We start from the raw sequence: 22,464 nt of genomic DNA on the forward strand, positions 1-22,464 counted from the left end.
TGCGCCATATAAAAGTGGAGCGTGCTTTAAGCTTGAACTGAACTAAATTGCATTTAAACCCATTAACATACGGAAAGCTTACAGCGTAAATTGATAAACAGGATTTTCCAAAGGCTTGAAAATCAAACAAAAAAGAAAAATGTGCGCTGTAGCTTAACTGTGTGCGGGCTTTGTTGCAGGTTAAATGCGCTTGCAGCTGCGCTCAAATAGTGTTGTAAAATATGCAAATATTCAAGGAGCTGTGTAGAGCGCTATAAATATTGAGTTGGCATTGCTTTAATGAGTTGCAATAAGAATTTGCTGCTTTAAGTGAGCAATGGCAAAGTAGTGTTAAAAACAGTGTTGTAAAAATTATTAAATGTAAAAATTATAAATAAAGTTTGCTAGTGGTTTGTTGTTACAGTGAAGACACTGCCCAGATTTTATTTAAATTTTCAAGCCAGTGTTGGGAAATGCTATATATATAAATTATTATATATGTGTCTTATAGAATTTTTAGTGCTTTTTTAGCATTGAGTTGAATTATTTCATGAAACGACGACTGCAGTCATTAAAGGGAGCCTTTTGCTGCGAAAGTGCTTAAACAGTGTTGTAAAGGGGGAATTCTGATGCTTAAGAACTAAAAGCCGTGTTGAAAAGGGAACTTTCTACTGGGGAAGTGTTATAAACAGTGCTGTTAAAGGAAATTTCTGCAGCTTAAGTGTTAAGAAAAGTATTGAACGTGATTTTGCTGCCTTTTAAGTGTTAAAAACAGCAAAATAGTATTGTTAAGAGCACTTTCTGTTTCTCAAGTGTTCAAAAGAGTGTTGTAAAACTGCTTAAGCATAGTTGCTGATATATATCAAAAGAAATTTTTACTCTACGCAAACTTAAATGCATTCAAATTGTAAACACGCAAAGCTTGCAGCCAAACAGTGTTGTATAACTCAAAAAAATCTGTTATACTCTTTTTAAGCATAAATAATACATGAATTAAATCCTTTTTAGTAACTCTTTTAGCCCATATCGAAAGAATTTACAGGTTTTATGCGCTGCCAACAGCTGTTTCGGGCCATTTGCAATAAAAACTGTGTTATATAACTGTAAAAAGTTTGTATTTAAAGAGCTATCGTTCATATCATAATTGAATTAAATCGATTTAAGTAGCTGCCACAGCGTTCGTCGCCGCACGGTACTTAACATATTTGCATATATCTTAATAAAATCACAAAAAATTTGCATACCAAATCGCGATTCAGTTCAATTTTCAACACTCGCCGCGACCTACCGCAACACTGAAATGAAATCAACAAAAAAATAACAACAGAGACAACAAAAAATGTATATATATATTGAAAATTTATAGAGATATATATGAAAGATAAATGTAAACAATTGTGAATGCTCGAGCTGAGTGTGACTGACTAGAAGATGCCCTGTTTGCAGGACTGCACTGCTGCGACTTGTCTTATGTGTAAATATGCTCAATTGACTAGAGTTTGCTATCGATTTTAATCGATTTCATAGATGAGCCTAGCTATTTATCGATTTTTTGAAAATAAATTGAGGCTGCGATTGCCATAGATGGATTTTATTGAAGTTCAAAGTTGATAGATTCCGAGAAGAAAGAAGCAAAGGGGGAGAGATAGAGCAGTGGAAATATCGAGGGACAGAGAGAGAAAGAGAGAGGAGCGGACAGACATCACAGCTCTAAATGTACTCAGCAGACTCTGGATCAATATGCCCCACTTTCCACATGTGCCAGGGTATATCAAAAATAAAAACTGCAGGCTAAACGCCACATGCCTTAAATATTTGAGTTTTTAAAAAATGACGCCAAACATGTTTGCTCTGCATATATATACATACATATATATACAGATACATATATATATATATATAATATTTTATATATGTCTGTTTGTGTCTTTCGTTTCGTTGATAATGTTTGGCTCTATCTTTAAAGCCACACAAATAATACACACAGCAAAATCAAATCAAATAAGACTACGAATATGTGCCGGAAACCCGTTTTTTGGGCTGTTGGGCAATTTGACGCGGTTCGAAACGGTTTGCGGTCTCAATCTGCTCGAAAACAACCTAAGCTTTAACGGTTGCAGTTCAGATTCATTAATTTATCACTCTTGGGTAATTTTTATATATTTTGTGTTAGCAATTAAGTGTGAAACACCAATTTTTATTTTTTTTTCTCCTCTTTGGCTTAAATTGCTTATTACAATTTGATTTTGAGGCTGCGCGCGGGGTGAAACGGCCTTGCAACAATAATACAATTGTGATTGGGCCTAACAATAAGGTGGTACAACGATCAAAATTGCTTCAAGTGGCAAATTATTTAAGAAATTGCTCCTGTTAAGCAAGCCTAAAGACAGATATTTATTGTATATAGATTTGGCTATATTGAAAGGCGTTTGCGGAAATGTCCAAATGTCAGCCGGCGGGAGTAAGTTATGCTCTTGTGGAGGATATAATCTTTATGTTGCGTCATGTATAAAGTAGACAGAAAGAGAGAGGAGACTGAATTTATAAAGCATAAAAAAATGAGCTTTCCTTAAAAAAAAACATATACAAAAGGTACAGAAAGTACGTAAAGGAAAACAAGAACTGAAACAACAAATCACAAGGAAAGTAGAAAACTACAAATGGTACAGAAGGTACACACACTCTAGAAGGCTGTGTGTACAAAAGGTACAGAAAATGTAGCAGCTCCTGAAAGTGCAGAGCCTCTAGTAAATTTAGAAATGCTGAAGGTACAGTAAGTGCAGCAGCTACAGAAAGTGTAAAAGCTTTAGATCATTTAACAAATTTAGAAGCTATAGAACATTGAGAATGTACAACAAGTATGGAAAGTATACAAAGGGACAGAAAGTTCAATAAGTAGTACTGTAGACAGGTACAGAGATTGCGGAAGGTACAAAAAGTATTGAAGGTACAACAAGAGCCAAAGCTACGGAAGGTGCAGAAAATGTAAAAATGTCTGAGAGAACAAGAAGGTATAGAACGTGAAGTAGGTACATTTAGTGTACAAAAGCTGTAGAAAATTAAGAATGTACAGAAGGTGTAGAAATTACATAAAGGTACAGAACGTATATTGCAAGAAGGTACAGAACGTGAAGTAGGTACATTTAGTGTACAAAAGCTGTAGAAAATTAAGAATGTACAGAAGGTGTAGAAATTACATAAAGGTACAGAACGTATATTGCAAAGAGCACAGAAATTATTGTAATGACAACATTTTAGCAGCATTTTCTCTGTCTCTCTCTGTCACTCTCTCGCTCTCTCTATTGCCTTATTTCGTTTCTACTTCTTATTTTCAATGTATACTAATAAAACTTGGCATGGGATCCGTGCTTTCTGTGCAGCATATATGTACCTGTATCAAAATCGATTATGAATCAGTTTATTATATTATATATCAATATATCTAAATATAGCTTCTTATTATATGGTTGTCACAAAAGTAATTGGTTGAGAAACGTGTTTTTCTTCTCATGAAAATCGTATTCCTTCGAGCTGCTCTCTGCTTGCAACATAAATGCAAAATTATGCCGCATTCTTCCTCTTCCTTTATTTAATAATTTCTATATTTTATGGCATTAGCATACATTTAAGCTGATGCAATGACTTGGAGTATTTTATCTGCAGACTTAAAAAGATGATTCCAATAACGCGAAAGTATTCTATTTCCAAAAGTGTTAATAAAATTTCGCTTATTAGTTGTCTGTCGCAACGAAAATAAAATATTAAATAAAATGAAAAAAAAAAAAATAAATAAAAAATATTTAATCGACTTAGTAGCTTAAGGCGTTGTAACTATTTAGCATATGTGAGCTGCTTGCTTTTTGTGCTTTTCCTTATGCAAATTCCTTAAAATGAGTTAAATAAATGATTTCGCCTCTTGGCATTTGTTGTGGCTCGAAATGTTTTTGCTCTAACTTCACTTAAATTGCTTGCATATTTGATGCAGTCAGTGCCACGCCTTCCTCATAGATTTTTGCATTGATTTAATATGCACACACACACCCACACACTCACACACTCACACACAGTCGTAAATCGCATTCACACAAAAAACTTCTGTGTTATTTTTTGGCGCTTTTAATGTTTGTTTCAGTTTCAATCTTGGAATTGGAATTTCTTTTTATTTTCTACTTTTTCCCCCTTTTTTTGGAGCATTACGTGCGCGCCCATGGGGCTGTGTGTGCCTGCTTGGCAGTTGCTTTCGTGCTTTATTTTTTTTTCGCCAAATCGACACCCCGCACAGCTCCTGTCTGTGTGTGTGTGTGTTGTTTGTTTGTTGCTGTTTTAATATGCGTTTAGCGTTTTATCGCTGCAGTCAACATGCCAATGCGCGCATCTAAGCCCCCGACACGCCTCTGCGTTCAGCATAGAGCTTTAAATTGTATGGCGCAAACTTTTGTGGTTTTTCTTGTTGTTTGCTGCATTTGTCACTTGCTTTCTTTGGCTGCGTTTTTGGTATTTTGTTGCAGCATGTGGCATGTGGCATGTCGCATGTAGCATGTGGCATGTGCAGTTATATTGCCATGTCCAATTGTCCACTGTGTTTCACAGTGTTTCGATGCTCGTCTCGGCCCCCGCATTTGAATATTTGTGCAACGTGTTTGCGACGCTGTTTGCACAGCTTTAACAGGCTCTCTCTGTGCCTCTCTCTCTGCCTCTCTTTGTGTGTGTGTTTGTTTCCAATTTTAACTGTTTGCTTTAGCTCTAACACTTGCACACACACACGCACACAAACTCTAAAAAATATTCATTTGGCCAGCCAAATCGTTTTTGTCCAGTTAAATTACAAAAATGCAAATATTTTTATATATTTTTCTTTTATTTTTTTTTTATATTTTTATATGCGCTTTTGAAATGCAAAGTGAGTATATTGGTTTTGGCAGCTATGCGCCTACAGCTGGATGTGTGTCTGGGCTCACTGTAGGCGTGGCAAATCGATTATTTTTATATCTTATGTTAGCCAGAACCTTAGGGATAACTGTTTCTATTTATTAGACTCTATTTAGTTCGACTTTTAATGATTGAGCTGCGCCCATTAAAGGCGTGGCATATTTGGCATAAAAATTTGACAAATTATTATTGAACTTCTCTGAAGATTAATGTGATGCTATAGACTAAGCTCTGCAGTTGACTAAGTGTTAACCACGTCTATTATAAGACCTTTGCAGTATATGATCCAGTCAGGCAACTCGAAAAATATTGATCCATTTCAACTCGCTTTTTCGCGCCCCAACCGAGCAGTCTCTGTGTCAAAGTTCTGACTAGTTTTCTATTATTATTGGGAATCTATATTCACCCCTTTTTTTGTTGCCACTGGCATTTGCTGCGCGGCAGTGGCGACACTTAAACAGCGCAATTTATTGGCCATATTTATAATAAAACATGCAGTTCACAGCCCACAGTGCGGCGTGGCGAGCAGCCAAAGTCGTTTGCCTCACTGGTTGCAGCAAGTGGCAAGTGGCAAGTGGCAACTGTTTGCTGTTGCCCCCGTGCCGCCTTGCCTCAATAACCACAAGTTTGCTTTTCTTGATCGTCGTGCTAAAAATAGCTTTTCCGCACGCTTTCAGTGTGTTAAAAATAACATCATATTTTTCATAGCTGCCGCTGCAAATTGAAGAAATATGTTGCCAGCGCTTATGAGAGTGAGAAAATGGCGCCCAAGCAGCTGCCGCAAACCTTAAAAAAATCAAGGGAAGCGAGTAACAAAGAAGAAGAAATAGTTAATAAAATGCCTGGCGGCTTTAAGCCTAAGCGAAACATAACACTAAATTTTTGCCAGTTGCTTTTGGGGCTGCGTCCGCTTGCAATCATAGGCGACGCCGCAAATGTACCTGTTAGCATGGCAAATACACTGTGCGAAAAGAACATACTGATGTTTCGCCTGCTGCACCTGCTGGCAGCCAGTGGATTAGAGCGCAGTCTGTGGAGGTGAGAGGCAACGCTTAAATTCATTCCTGTCGCAGCTCGCTTAATGCCTGCGTGTCATGAATGGCAGCGCCGCGTTTCCACTTTAGGGCCAAGCACAGTCACACACACACACACATACAGAGAGACATCACTTGGCTTTTTTGTTGCCTGATAAAATTATGACATATGAAACTTTGGCAAGGGGCAAGCGGCAAAAGGCATGAGGCAAAGGCAGCAAAAGCAGCTCACTCGAGCTGGCATGCAAAGTATTTATACCTCATGGCCTTTGTGTGTGTGTGTGTGTGTGTGTGGTTGTTGTAGCTGGCATTTTCGTTCTGGCCATAAACATGCACACACAACATGGTGACGTAGCTGATAAAAGGCGACTCGTCTCAAATTTATTGGACTGAATGTTGCAAGCACTTTTCGTGCTAGGCGCGAGCACTTGATTAAAACTATATCTATGTGTGAATAGAGTCCGTGAATAGACACACACACACATGCACACACACATCTACACACACTTGTGTATGTGCTTGTTAGCAACCTTCGGGGCGACACGTGCCCTGAGGCGCTTTTGGCACAAAACTGGGCGTGGCTCGTACTAAATTTGTCTATTTGCGACAGCTGTGCGAGGGTCATTAGGCGATATTACGCATACGCAGCGTTTGCCGCGAGCTGTAGCCAAACGTTGAAGCTATGCACAAACAGTTAGTTAGTTAGATAGACAAGCAGTTAGATAGATAGGTAGTTGGGATACCGGCACTTTAGTCCTTGGGGGGCTTTTGCATTGACATTATGTACACACACGCCCACGCACACTCGCACTCACAGATTGAAGTCTCCATGGTATAAAATGGCATTTCGCCAATTGCAGTTTTAATTAAAATGAAATTAAGTTGCGGTTCTCATTTTGCGGTTGCATTTTCGCTTAAAATGCAATGTCTGAACATTTCGCATTTCATACATATAAATAAATATATATATATTTTAATAAGCCGTCCCTCCAGCATATGGCTAAAGGTAATGCGTCTACCTGCGGCAAGCCAAACACAAACAACTGCTCAAAAGGCAGCTGCAGCTCAAAGGAAAATATATAATTAAAGAAATTGTGTTTTTTTTTATACTATACATTGCACTTTTGTCAAAAGAAGAACAAAAATTTATAAAATTAGCTGAGTGGGAAAAGCATTGAAAATTACTTTAAGACTTATTGCAAGTGATTGATATTAAATTATTGTTATATAAAACTAGTTAAAAAGGCTTAGAAAGGAGATGAGCTGCTTTTTAGTAGGGAGTACTCGACTAGAATATATGTGTATGAAACTTACTCTAGATTTTTGACGGCAATATCCGACTGGAATATATTTATTAGTTATTATGAGTCCATATTTATTGCCTATAAATGTTTGAATGCATGAGCTTTCATAGGGAGTATCCGACTCCTAGATGCCAGCTATTTTTAGTACGTTAATTGCCGACAAAATGTTAGATTACAGCTCTAAACCCAACAACACAAATTTGGACTTATTGCTATAACTCAAAGTTGCTGTAAGTTAAATAAAATATAAAGCAAAAAAATTTCTAATTTCTATACATTTGGAGCTGAAAATTGCAATTAATTTTGTCTGCAATTGATATAAAATTTAACTGCTAGTTAAATTTACAATTGGACTTAACTCAACAGCGACCAAGCTGCGGGCTCAGCTACTCAACTATTGAAACAGTCTGAATTGCCAAAGCTCAGCTGATCAGCCTAGCATAAGCTAAGCACTTCTTTTTATATTTCTTGCCTGATGTAGGTGGCGAGAAAGTTTTAATACGCTCAGCAGCGGCTTACAAGTATATTCAATTTGAAATAAATGCAGCAAAAATGGGTACGAAAAAAAATGTAAATACAGCAGCAGCAGGTCCTGGGTCCAAGCGAAGCCAATTCGGGCAAACACTTTGCTGCAGTAGCTGCCTGGTCGCAGCCAAGCGGCAACAAAAAAAATACAAATAAGGGTGTGAAGGCGGGGAGTGAACGACTAGGAGATATCCTAACTAGGAGATTTTTTTTACTCGTAGATATATTGCCTAGATAATGTTCTGTAAGAGATACTTTGGCTAGAAATTGTTCTGCTATTTTGACTGGGAAATACCCTGACTAGAAGTAATTTCTAATAGGATTTATATAGACTGAAAGATACCTGGCCTTGATTGCCAAATGTTCTGCTTGTAAAATATAATGAAAGGAATATATCCTGACTAAGATATACCCTGACTAGCATATTTCCTGCTTAGGAAATACCCTGTACCCATACTTAGCTACAAATATTGAGATAAATACAGAGAAGATTTATTGTAGAAAAGTTAATCATTCCGATCAGAAATTGGCTCAATTTATGAGTTCTGTCTCAGCTCACACATAAGTCTTCTCAACTATCTACCCAATTTCAATGCAAAACAGGGTACACACAAAAAGTACAAGAAGAAGTTGTTTCATAGCTGTTTCTGGCATCTTTTGCTTCTTTTTGTTTAAATTGAGCTCTTTTTTTTTTCGTGGCCCAAAGCAAAGTGTGGCTGCAGCGACCAGGGCTACAAATTTTGGCTTTGAAAAAAGTTTCTTTTCGTGCATTGGTGTGCGCGTGTGTAGCGCTCCTGGTTTTTCGGTTACTGTAACGCGGACTCTCTGCTGGCCAACTTATAAAAACAAAAAAAAAAAAACAGAAGAAAACAAAAAACAGATATATATTTATGCCAGGCTAAGACCAAACTGCCATAAGGATAAGGATGAGCGTGGCAACTTTTGAGCGCACTTTTGATCAACAAAGGCAAATTGTACTTTGCTGCTGCAACAGTGAATATATATGTATATATATCTAAAGTATATATATATTTTTATGGAGCATTCATTGCCCCGAGGCGTGCGCGCACTGGCAAAGGCAAACAAAATTTATTGCAACTCCGCGACGTTTTTGTAATTAAATGTTTTGGTCAGTTCTGCTGGGTCGGTCGGTCGGTCGGTTGCTTATTATTCAACACTTGATGGCAGCGTAGTCGCCCCTAATGCAACAAGCGAATGCGCAGCAAGCCGCATCAATTTCAGCTCCGGCTATTGGCCTTGCTTTAAATTTTTTCCCTCTGTATTTTTTGTTGCATGCTGCAGGGGCGTGGCAGTTGTTTGTTGCAAACAAAAAAAAAAACGAAGTTCTTTTGAAATTGCTCACATAATTTATTTGTTTTGTTTTTATTCTTTGTGTTTCTTGCGAAACGTTTTGAAAATCATGCAAATTAAATTCGACTTTGTATTGTTTACATTCAAATTGTGATTTTGCCGAATTGCCAAATGTGATGTATAAATTTTGGAATTCATCTGCGTGTTTTTATTTTTTTTTTTGATATCTTTCGTTTTGTTTTTGACTTCTTTAAAGGCCGCTAATTTGGTTTAATTATAGCAAATTTGCATGTCATAGACGGCTGGAATTTGTGTGGCTCTCGTGCCTCTTGGGCGCATAAATCAAGATTCGAGTTTGTGATGTCATATTTGTGAGCTCATAATGTTTTATAGCCGCTGCCCTTGGCAGAGACGGCGCCTGCTAGAATTTTGGTTATGAAACTTTTGCAAAAATTTAAAGCACGAAAAGCAGTTCAATTCCATTTATTTTTGCGTCTTGCTAATTTTCATAATTTATACACTGTTCGAAATAAGTTGGGGCATATTTGTTAAGCTGCTATATTTTTGTGCATTAAATTTTGCAATTTTCTAAAGAAAATTGTGTGCAGCTTACATATTTTTGTAATATTTAGAGACTTAATCTATAGGCCACAAAATGATTTTTTAAGCATTGCAGCAAATGTCAGCTGCGTCTAATAGGAAAAGGCTATGGGGACATGACCCTTAAGAATAACTCGAACCATACATCTACTCTTATTTATCATATTCTTTTTATATCCGTGTGTTATGTGCAGAACAAATTGACATGATACTTATTAACTTAAAATATGTAAGTGTGAAGTACTTCATCAGCTTCAATTTTGCTCCTTAAATTTATTTGTATATTTATTTATTTATTTTCTGTGATGTTTCAATATATAAATTAAATTAGTCATATATGAGTATGAATAAAACATAATTGCATACAAATAAATTGTTAGACTAAACATCGAATGACACAGCAGAAAAGATGAACTATCCTTAACTATCCTGAACACTTCAGCTCTCCATTAAGTTTTGTTTGTTATATAAATCATCTCTAACTTCTATATATATATAAATTAATGTTTCATCTGCTTTTATAGTCATTGTATCTTCTTTATATGCTTTCTATCTATGTTTACCAATATAAATCTTATCAGAATTAACCACCTTCATATGAGTCATATTCACACTTTGTAGCTCTGCTTTAAGTAATCTTATGTACATCTCTTCTCTTCTAAAATCTATATATAAAAATTTGTATAATTTTTTATTTTTCATTAATTACTTATTTCTTGCCTTTGCCATTAATTTCCTCACTTTTTATACACAAAAGTCTGCAATACACTGCAAAGTCGAACACTCTTACTAGAGTTCCTTTTACTCTTCATCTATGCAGACTTACTAAACGCACTCTTATTGCTCATATGCTTCCTAGATTATGAAGTCATATGCCAAAATTCAACATCTTCAAGCACTTACTACACTTCTACAACTGGATGCATAAAACTTCTTAGTTTAATCTGCAGTTTCTGCTATTCAGCATCTTCATAGACTTTCATCTTTATGTGGCACTCACAGCACGCACAGCTGCGGCATTTAGTTTTCATTTATGACTTTATTACTTTTGATATTTGTGAAAACATTTATTGGTTTCATTTGTCTTGAGTTCTAAGGCGAGCAGCTGGCACTGGCACTGGCACTGGCGGCTGTTACACATTGATGGCAATTACTTTATCAGGCTTCAGGTGCGCATTATGGGCAGGAAAACATTTAAGCAATAAAACACATTTGCAATATGCACATTAAATAATTGTCGTATAAAAGTTTTTGGGCGTGCGAATCGTAAATATTTTATGAGCAAGTGAACAGGAAAATCATGAACAAAGTTAGACAAAAACAAAGATACAATGATATATATATATATATATATATATATATATATAGGTACAGAGCTACATAGAGAGACGCAGCCATGCTCAGTGCCATGCAATATGGCAACAATGAGCTGCTAGAGTTTATGAGTTTCCGACTTTTATTCATGCATTCGACATCATTTACACACATTGGCATTGTTTTTGCATTTGTGTGGAAAATTTGGAGAAACATTCGCCACAGAATTGAGCAGCTGTTGCTGCTGCTGCTGCTGCTGCAATTGTATTCAAATATTAGACATGAATTATCATTGAAAATGTGGGCAAAAAAAGTTTTCGCTTTCCGCAAACTTTTGCTGCTGGACCCCAGTGTCTTGCTAATAACCATAAGCTATGCCCCCTCAACCAAATGTAATGCAGCTACGGCCTTGTTACTAATAACCTCAATTCCACGTATGCCCACACACACACACACACACACACACATGTACGTTACATGTGCTGCACGTGTAGATTTTGGCTGCTAAGTTTAGAAAACAATATGGCAGCAGCTCTCACAGCGACTTTGACATGGCCACCCTTCAATGAACACACGGTTTTGCTAGGGCATTAGAAACACCAAGTACGTGTGCTCCAATGGGCAGTGCGCGACTACAAGATACGCTGGCCAGAAACTCTGCTTAGTAGATACTTTGAACTGAGTTAGAGATAGTCTTACTGGCAGACAGCTACACTAGAAAATCTTCTGATTAGGAGATACTCTGAGATGTCGTGACTAGAAATCCAGCTGAGTAGGGGATATTTTTAATCAGCAAATACCCTAACTAGAAATTCTACTGCTGAAAGCCAAACAGGCACATAGAATCTAGAAATCAAAATACCCGCTTTACACATTTTCCAGTTTCGTGCAGGGTATTGAAAAAGGTTTGCCTACAGCAAACGAAGTTTGAGCTTGATTAATTCGGGCACTGCGCTTCCAATTAGGGCAGCCAACATTTGAGTTGGGCAAAGGTAAAATATGATTCTCTAACGATGCCTGACAACAGCTGTCCTCGCATAAGCCTTCTGCCTGAACTCTTTGAGAATTGTAAATGAAAATATTGTATGCCTGAGTTGATTGCATTTTTACAGCCTTTTCCATTGCAGAATTTTATGCAATTCACACATTTTTTATTGCAGTCTATTGTTTCATTTCTGTTTCGCTCAAGTTTTCCCTGGGGAAAACGGAAAACAAACTTAATCGATTCGCATAAAAATATAACTTTTTCAATATAAATAGCTTGTTTTCGTTTTCAACACCTCAAAGATGCTGAGCTGCTGCGACGCTGCTCAGCAGCAGCAGCTTCCCCTCGTCATATCAATGTCAAAGTTTTGCCCAGCCTCAGTCACGAGAGTAGAGACTTGCGCTCATATTTCGCCAGCCGTTAGTCAGTTTTCGCTTTTCTTTGCCTTTTTAATGACTTTTCACTTTTCACTGGCATGTTCTCAGATTCAGATTCAGATTCAATTGCATGAACAGCTAGACAGGGACAGAGACAGAGCCAGAGAGAGGGAGAGTGAGAGTGTGAGAGTGAGGGGGAGTTTGGTTAGTTTGTTAGAAAAGCAGCAGGTGGAAGCATTATGACAACGAGACCCTCATCAAGCAAAAGTGAGTGTGAAATGCGATTGCTGCTGCTGCTGCTGCTGTTGACTGGGCTTGATAATTAGAGTACAAATTTGTTGCGTTGGCGTCGCTTCAGTGCCGGCGAAAGTAACGCAAACAAGACATGGCCCACAACCAGCTGGCAGCTGGCTAAAATAGACTGTGCGTGCTTCTAACTGTAACAGATAAATGCAAATTTATGGCCACAGCATGCAGAACAAATTGCCAACAATTTAGCCATGTGTATACCGTTAAGCAGGCAGCAACAGCAACAGCAAAAATTGTTGACTGAAAACTAAATTTAATTAAACTGCACGCGCCGGCAAACGTTCATTAGGCAGCCAGGTGAGAGGGTGAAACAGCTGTGCGCATTTCCTGTACATTTTCGTCGCCATCTAAAACTATCTATCTAACGATCTATCTGGCCATCTCTCTCTCTGTGTGTGTGTGTGTGTGCTGCCTATCTATCAGTTACAAATTGTATCATAGAATTTATTGCTTCCTGCTTTACGCGAGAGCAAAATGATGCCAAAAAGCCAGCCAGAGCCAACGAGGACAAACAATATGATGTTGGCCAAGACCTGAGATCGTTTGCTGAGAGTTGGCAATTATGCCATTTGACATAATTCATAACTGCAACAGCTTTGGCACTGACCAACAGCAGACCAGTTGCAACGCGGATGCAGCAACAACAGCAGCAGCAGCAACAGCAGCAGCAGCATCAGCTCCAGTTGCATCTGGATGTGCAATCACTTGGCCAATTGCCCGTTTGCCTTTTGTGTGTTGTTATCATAAATTTATGCACTCGTTTCATAAACGACAACAACGAAAGTTGTTTGATGTTGTTGTGGCTGTTGTTGCTGTTGCTGCTGTTGCTGATGAGCCCAATACACAACTGGGTATATTGTTGCAGTTGCAGCTATTCTGACTGCGCTCCTGACTGACCAGTTTCAGTCGTTGCACTTCTTCAGCTAACCCCGCCCAGCCACCGTGCTCCCCTGCATGCCTGCACTCCTGGGAATCAGGTTAACTTTTGTGTGGTGCGCGCTGCGCTCTCGCAAAAGTTTTTAATAAATTGACAAAAGTTTGTCATATGCATTGTTTGCCACAAAATTGCGCACAAGTGGCCCGTTCTCAATCTCTTCGAATCTGGCTGTATCTCGGCATCTGTAGCAGCTAACAGTGTTCCATTTACCGCTACTGCCCGGCTCTATAAACCTATATAAGTGGGCGGGCCGAAAGGGTGGCCCGAATGCCATGACATGACTTTGCTCTGACTTGGTGGCTTCATTTGTTGCCAGACGGCAGCCATGCCGTTTTGATGAACTTTTGCCATAGCAGAAATAATATGCATTTCATTTTTATGATGCAAAATGCTTTTTAATACACTGCAGGCGGCGCTGCAGGAGGGTAGTGTATGGCATATTGAATTTGAGATGTGGTTGGAGTATTGGCAGAGGGTTGGTTCAATCAATTGGTTAGTAGAAGTTGTATGGCAGGCCAAGGCTGAACTGGCAGCTAGGTTTGTGTGGTTAGCTGAGCGTATTTGCTTTAACTCATATAATATGTGTTATATAAGTGTATTATAGGGCATTAGCTAGTCGTATGTGCATTAATCTATTCAAAAATTAAATAGAAATCATGATAGAGCTGAAGTCTTAGTCAAATATAAACGGCAGTCCTACAACTAGCTTAATTTATAATTTATCAAATTGTAGAGTATATAGCAAGTCGTATATGCTTGAGTGCAACCAAAAGAATAGCTGAGAGCTTAGTTTGAAGTTAGAATGATGTAGTTAAAAATATATTTTATAGCTATAATTGAAGCTGTAGAGTATTAAGCTAGTCGTATATGCTTTGAGACATATTCAGAAAATAGTCAAATATTATGCTCAAGCTAAAATGACAGTTACATATAAGAAATAGCTTTACTATAGCTATATTTATGCCATTATCAACTTGTAGAGTATTTAGCTAGTCGTATATGCTCTGCTTTAAAGCAAATTGTTTTGAAACTACAATGCTTAAACATAAACTGTAAGCAATAGAGCAAAGCTATTTTAATATACCTCGATATAAAGTGTTGATGCACATTGTAGAGTATATAGCTAGTCGCATAAGCAGCACACATTATCTTAACACATTATCTTAACTTGACATTTAAATATATTTTAAGTCAAATTTTAGCTTAAGTACATAAGATAATGAGTCTTCAGCAACTCCTTGTTGCCTGTCATATAAGCTGTAGCGTATCTAGTGTGTCGTCTATGCCCTAGAATATGCTCACTTTCCTCACGGACATTGCAAGCTTTTCACGCAATTGCACAAAGTAAAGGGATAAAGACACTTGATGAGTGTTTGCCAAAGTCTTTGACTATTATTCTTTCTCTGACTGTCTCTCCCTCTCGCTCTGCTCATCTCAAGTACCACAATATTATGTCTGAGGAATTTAATTAAAGCTACTTCAGCATTTGTTTGATTTGTTTTTCAATTTTTCGGTTTTCGAGCAGCTTTTCGCTTTTAACTGTCAGCTGTTGTTGTTGTTGTTGTTTTTTTATGGATGCAGGTAGCAGCAACAGCTGCAGCAGTAGCAGCAACTGCAACTGGCAGCAAGCTGTGCTCAGGTAATTACCTGTGTATTTAAACTTTTCATATTTGCTGCTGGTACAAAAGCATTTTCGATGCCTTTGAAAGTTTACAACATGCAACAGTTGTTGTTGTTGTTGTTGTTGCTGTTGCTGCTGTGAGTGTTCTAGTTGCTGTTAGTGAATTTACATGCATTTCTCATAGGTTTTTAGGTTTTTATACGTATATTTATGCTACTCATGCCACATGCCACATGCCACATGCTGCATGCTCAGTTCCAGTTGCCGCTGCCGTTGCTGCTGTTGTTGTTTTGTATTTCATTTTACTTTCAACTGCAACAAAAAGTGGCACATGTCGGCTGCACAGTTTGTAATCAAATGTAATGCAACACACTCGCACACACACACACACACACACACATGAATTTATGAAAACTCATGGCGGGCATAAATGAGAAAATGTGCGAACAGCAGCAAACAACACGAGTTGCAGTTGCAGCTACTACTTCGTGTGCTGTGGCATATATGAATAGCCCTGCTTAATGGCAAGTAAAAGTATCAGATACCAAAATTTATTTCACCTGCCTTGGCTCGCCTCGACGTGCCTTGCCTCTGCTCTGAGTTTCACTCGGAAAAGCAGCAGACAAGAATTTTCACTTTTCTTCTTAGCAAGTTGTTGGCGTTGTTTAGCCCTTGGCAGACAACGTTGCATGCCACATGCAAAAAGAAAAAAATACAACAGCAACAGCAACTGATTATTATTTGCCATTATTGTTATTGTCAATAATTTCAACTTGATTTGCCCTGATTGGCAGACACTTGAAAGTGCCAAGGGAGAATCAGGATTCACAAGCAGAAGCAATTTATTGTAACAATTGAGTATTATCGAGTGTGTGCGAGTGTGTGTGTGCCAAGGCTCGTTGTGCATGCACACAACTTTCGGCTTGCTTCTATCAAGCAACAGTTCAAGGTTGCATGTAAATAATGTCATTAGCTTGATATTTTACTGGGGGAGAAGCAGCAGCTAGGGAAAACTTTATTTCATTTATTCTCAAGTGCATTGAAGTTGTACACAAAGGAATTTAAGCATGAAATTTAAATAACAAAAGCAAACTAAAGTAATAAACTGCAAGCAAATACTGCTAGAATTTAGCTGGAATGTAGCTAAAATGCAGCTAGAGTGTAGCCAGAAAAGGTAAAGCATAAGAGGGGAATAAAATTAAAAGAGAAGCGAGAATATGGCTTTAAAAAAGCTAGAATAGAGGCTATATAGATAGCAAAAAGGCCTAGGCTTAGTACATGAGTGGAATATGTATAAAATTGAACTAAAGTGTAGCTAGAATTAGCCATGAATATTTATATGTAATATAGCTAGACTATAAATAGAAAAAAGCTAGAATATATAAATAATAGAGCTAGAATATATTTGAACTATTTATGTAGAACCATTAATAAACATAGTTAAAATATTGCTGAAATGATAAAAGATAATTTAAATATAAATATAATAGATTAAGAACGCAGTTAGAGTAGAACTAGAATGTAGCTGAAAGGAAGAATATAACTATAAAATATAGCCTTAAACGAATAGAGCTGCAGCATTCATATAATAAAGCTAGAATAAAGTGAATCTGAACTATAAAACAATAATGTTCAAATATGGCTAGAATAAAACTGTAATGATAGAATATGATTGGAATATTAATAAAATAGATTAATAAAATAGTTGGAATATGACTCGAATATAACTAAAATATAACTAAAATGTATCTAGATATTATTTAGGATGTAACAAAAATAAAGCTAAATTATAAATGAATAATGAAGACTTAAAGGAGTATAGCTGGACTATGCTCTGAGTAGAATATAACTAAAATATAACAAAAAGACAGCTGAAAAGTACAGCCTTAAAAAAATACAGCACATAAAATATAGCTAGAATGATGGTGGAACATAGCTGGAACTTAGCTTGAATTCAGTTAAAAGTTTTATTGCGCTTTGTTAATGATAAAATGAATTTATTGCTAATTGGGAAATTTAATTATTTTTAATTTTTGAATAAAAATGTTAGAAATTAAATAACAATTGCTATTATGCATTATAAAGAATTTTACAATTAATTTTTTATTAATCAGAGTGAAACTTTCTCATAGGTTTGTTTAGATCTGCAGCTTTTGAATTTCTATAAAATTAAATTGAATTAAAGTTGTTTGAAACGTAACTTGATAACTTAAGCTATTTTACAAATGAATTGGCCAATTAAAACTCTCTCCTTAACTAAATGTAATACAAAATTGTAATAAACTTTCATTCGATGAGTTAATATATTATTCAACTTGAAGCTCATGCTCATAATTTAATTTCCACTTGAATTTCTTGTTCTGCAGACGAAATCATAAGCAAGTTGATAAAACAACAGTTGAGCACGTGGCCATTGTTCGTGGAGCTATTAAAAAATAAATGAAATTTTCATGCATGGCCACAAAACTAATTACAAACTGAAGTGTCAAGCAATTGAGGCAGTTTTGTAGTTGTTATATAGTGCTAGTTGTTATAGTTGTAGTTGAAGTTGAAATGGAAGTGTTTGCCGGCCAAGAGGCAAGCTAAAAAGTTGACTGCAGCAAAAGCCCACACACACAGCCATACACACACAGCCACACACATCGCACTCATACGTAACTTGTAAGTGCGCCAGACGGCATAAAAAATGTAGCCTGCCCCGAAAAAAGAAATAAAAAAATAAAAAATATAAAACAAGTGAGTTGAATGTGCCAGACTAAGAGATACCCGCGCCGAACTTGAGCTTAGGATATGATATGTTATGATCATAGAGTTTTGTTATGAATTTGAGGCAGGAAAACTCTTGACTTAAGAGAATATGTATATATTCTCATATATATCGAGTATGAACAGCGGAGTTAGACGCTTAAAACATGTGAGATATGCTTAATTAAATGATGCTTGATATTGATGTTTATTAATTTTATGGCAAAAGGAAAGGTTATCGCTGATTTGAGGCGAGTAAGCTAAGAGTTTACGGAAAAAGCTTTTTAGTTCCTTTAGGCAACAAGGTTAATGCGTTAATACATATGGTTAGAAGGAGATTGAGAAAGAAAGACAGTCACAAAAATAGGTAAGCTGAGTCACAAATTGATATACATGACGGATGGACATACAGACTGTGAGACAGACATACAGACAGACATATGGACATACAGACATATAGACAGGGAGACATATGGACAGACAGACATATAGACAGGCAGACATATGGACATATGGAATACAGACCGACAGACAGACATACAGACATACAGACATACAGACATACAGACATACAGACATACAGACATACAGACATACAGACATACAGACATACAGACATACAGACATACAGACATACAGACATACAGACATACAGACATACAGACATACAGACATACAGACATACAGACATACAGACATACAGACATACAGACATACAGACATACAGACATACAGACATACAGACATACAGATATACAGACATATAAACAGACAGACAGAGAAACAGAGATAAAGTCATACGGACAGATAGACAGACAGCTCTATACCAACTCTGCTGTGAATCCTGAGTACGAATATATCCAATGTGATTGTTAGGCCCAGGGCACCTTCTGAGTGTTGCATATGCTTTGAACTAAACCAATATGCCCTGCTTACACATTTTCAACGTGCTCCAGGGCATACAAAAAGGCCCAGCGAAACGAAGTTTTTCTTTTCTTTATATTTGATTATTTCTTTTTTTTGGTTTTGTTTGTGAGAAATGGCTGCAACATAAAAATTGACCTCAGCGACAAAGGCGGCGACTCGGTTGCTGTTAGATGTTGATTTTTTTCTTTGTAGCCAAAATAGTTGGAGACAGCTAGGCGCACAACAAGAGACGACAAACACACACTCACACACACACACCTAAAAGTGGAGCAGCAATCGCAGAGTGGCTGCATTGCAAACTTGGACTCGCACTTGGACAACGGAATTGAAATCGGCTGAGCTGAGAGAGCGCGTGTCTATGTTGTGTCTATGGCGGGGCAGACAAATTACAGTAGCCAGATTTCTCGTCTTTCCGATGTTGTTTTGCATTTTGCTAAAAGTTAAAGCCATGCCACGCCTCCCTCCGCCAGGCCGGCCAGCCTGCCTACCTCATGTTTTTGCCTCATGCTTCTACACGCGCTGAACGTGTTTTTTGTGTTGCTGCTGTTGCTGCTGCTGCTGTTGCTGCGATGTTTTTTATGCCTCGCATGTTGTTTTGTGTTTGCTTTATTTTTCCTATCTGCTGCTGTTGTGGCTGCTCTTCTACTGCTTTTTCAAATGCTCTAAAGAATGTGGTTTACTTTTTGGATGAGTTAACAAGCGAATCGTAGTACGTGTTGCTGCCGCTGCTGCTGCTGTTGCTGCTGTTGCATGTACATACATGATTTTGAGTCTAATTTGAGCGTTTGCCAGCAGCACAGATTTGTCATAGAAAGTGGGTGTGTGCTCAAAGTAGCTCATAGATCAGTTTCGAGTGATAATTTCAGTCAACAACTGACGTGACAAATTGTGCTTAACTTTTGCGCTCAAGAATGCAAATGTTTCTAAATATATTTTAAGTACTTGTTTTATATTTGGTTTTGGCATAAGTTACTAATAAATTCTGCTTAAATATTTTGTCATTTTAGCTACCAGTTGAAAAGTCAAGCTATACAGTCTTTACGGGTAAGTTTTTAAGCATATATGTCTATGCTTGAATAGCTATTTAAGTAGATATATATTATATATGAATGGACATGGGCGTTTGTGGCTGCCATTGACTTAGTTAATAAATCTATTTTTTTTGGACTTTGTCATTTCGGCTGCAACTTGGGAATCTGTCCACAAAAACTGATGCTGTGCAATAAATAAGTTAAATAAAATAAATGATAAAATAATATTAAATAAATAGAACTCAGCTGAATTTAGTTGCCATTAAGCTAGGCAAGCTATTAACGCTTTTAAGCTGCATTTGATGCAGCTTTACTTTGGCTATAAGTCACTTTTATTTGAGGTGAGCTATGGAAATGGAAGTGCGTATAGAAAGACATTAAGTATATGGCTCTAATTTATGAGTAGAGTGCATAAAAGCTGCAGCAAAATGTGCGAATATTGAGACGAAATGGGAAACTAAATTTCATCAAAATTTGGTGGCTTGAAGCAGATTGATGAAGCGAACTTCAGGACAATAGAAACATTTAAGACTTTTTTTTCATACAAACATTTCAAAAATTGTGTACTTAAAACTAAATTTGCAGAATATGAACACAGAACTAAAACCTTTAGTTGTTATGCCCAGATTGAAGGCTGGCATTCAGGCTAGATTGAGAGAGCATAATATATATGGTAACTCCAGGGTATCTACAAGTGGAGCTCTCTCGACTCTTATTGGTTTTCCTTAGGCATTGCAGCACTAAAGCTTAGTTAAGCAACAATAAGCCACGCTTTAATTAAAACACAAATCAGTTCAAGTGTTTATACAAGCCAATATGCTAATTTGTAAGTAGATATTCTAGGAAACATAACAGAAATGTTTTGTAATTTGAAGAGTTAATAATTAAAGAGAAATATAGAATTCGCAATTATTTGGCTTTCAGACTCAATTCATGCGTGTACTTTATATATTTCATACATATATGTCTATTCCCTAAGACTGACTGCAGAGACTCTGGAGTTGTCTTTGAGCACAGCTCACAGCAGCAGTAAATTGACAAGCAGACACACATACACACACACATACATATTTATATATCCAAATATAAACATGGATATAATGCACAACTTGCCCACAAGAGCTGCTCGACGTCTTGTGTCAGTTCACAATAGATTTATGCCTCTGGTTATTGTAAGTTTAAGTTGACATAGAGCTATGCATAACCAAAGATATATATACATATATATATATATATATATATATATATATATATATATATATATATATATATATGTATCTGAGCATATATGTGTTAGCTGTGCATATAAAGTACAGCACTTAGCTGAGCAGACCGCAATTTTGGTCACAGCTTCCTTGCTGCCACATCTGCAATTGCTGTCAGTTAGGATGTATTGCTATGACTAAAAATATGTATATATAAAGATATATATGAGTGTCAGTATATGTGGCACAAAATTTCGTTTGAGCCTGTGCCAAATGTGTCAATTCATTGGCAAGAAGCAGCCAAAGCTGAAGCTAAGTGGAGGCCAAGTGCTAAATGCTTTAGCTTAATGGCGGCTGTTCTGCATGATATGTGTGTGTGTGTGTGTGTGTGTGTGTGTGTCACGTATGTTAATGAGGCCTAGTTCTGTGACCATAAACAGTTTATAAAAAACATATATGTGCGCTCACTTTTCTTTAATGGTTTTCTTTAATAGTTTTTTGGTCACATCTTGACTTGAGTCATAAACTGGAGGCTTATTGAAATTGAAATTGCGGCCTAAGCTGTGTGTGTAGTGTGCTTATAGCTCTTCCTACTTGATGACGCACTTTAAATTATTCTTTTGCTGTTTCGGGGCGTGGCCTCATTTGCCGCTGACATTTGTCGCACGACGCTGTTCGGGCCATAGCCCACGCGCCTCAAATTTATTACCAACTGCTGCGGCTGCTGCTGCCGCTAAGCGACTCGCTGATGTTGATGCTGATGCTGATGCTGATGTTGACTTATTTATGGCGCTGCTGCGTGGGCGGCTGCGGATTCGTTGAACGTTTCTACAGACAACATTTTTATCTTTCTTTTTAATTTTTTTACCACTTCTTTTTCTCATTTGGTTTTTTTCCGGCAGCAAACGGTTGCAAATTGCGCTGTCTGCCGCGACATTTCACTCTAATGCTGTAAAGTGAAATTAGTTGCCTTCATAATTATTTATGTAGCGCTTATTCTTGATGTTACACTCGTTCATGCTGTGAAACAAGTGGAGTATATTGGCTTTTCAGCAATTTACGTTTTGTCTGTTTAAATTTTTGCAGGACTGAAAACCTGAAAGTTGTGCTCACATCTTAGTTTGATAGAGTCTCGATATAAATCAGGATTTTTGTTAGGAGTTGTCATATACAAATTTTAATTTATGACCTAGAGCTTTAGACTTGAATATTTATTTGCTAATACAGCCTTCTGGATCAAGGCCTATGCTGCGAGATTCTGCATATGATTCAGATACAACTCCATGTTTTACTGCTTGAGAGCTTAGAAAAACATTTCTTTTTAACTTATT

The 22,464-nt window shown here is 37.1% G+C and overlaps 1 long non-coding RNA gene across 1 annotated transcript in view; it reads left to right on the forward strand.

Annotated features, from left to right (window-relative positions):
• The window catches only part of LOC111592419, a 57,369-nt gene that overhangs the window by 22,509 nt on the left and 12,396 nt on the right, over positions 1–22,464 (forward strand). The window contains exon 3 of the long non-coding RNA XR_002750952.2: positions 19,905–19,941. This is a non-coding gene — a long non-coding RNA (uncharacterized LOC111592419). The remainder of the gene's footprint in view (positions 1–19,904; positions 19,942–22,464) is intronic.

This window comes from Drosophila hydei, unplaced genomic scaffold, assembly GCF_003285905.1.
Source record: "Drosophila hydei strain 15085-1641.00,03,60 unplaced genomic scaffold, DhydRS2 tig00008122-arrow-pilon, whole genome shotgun sequence".
In the NCBI taxonomy this organism is placed as follows: domain Eukaryota; kingdom Metazoa; phylum Arthropoda; class Insecta; order Diptera; family Drosophilidae; genus Drosophila; species Drosophila hydei.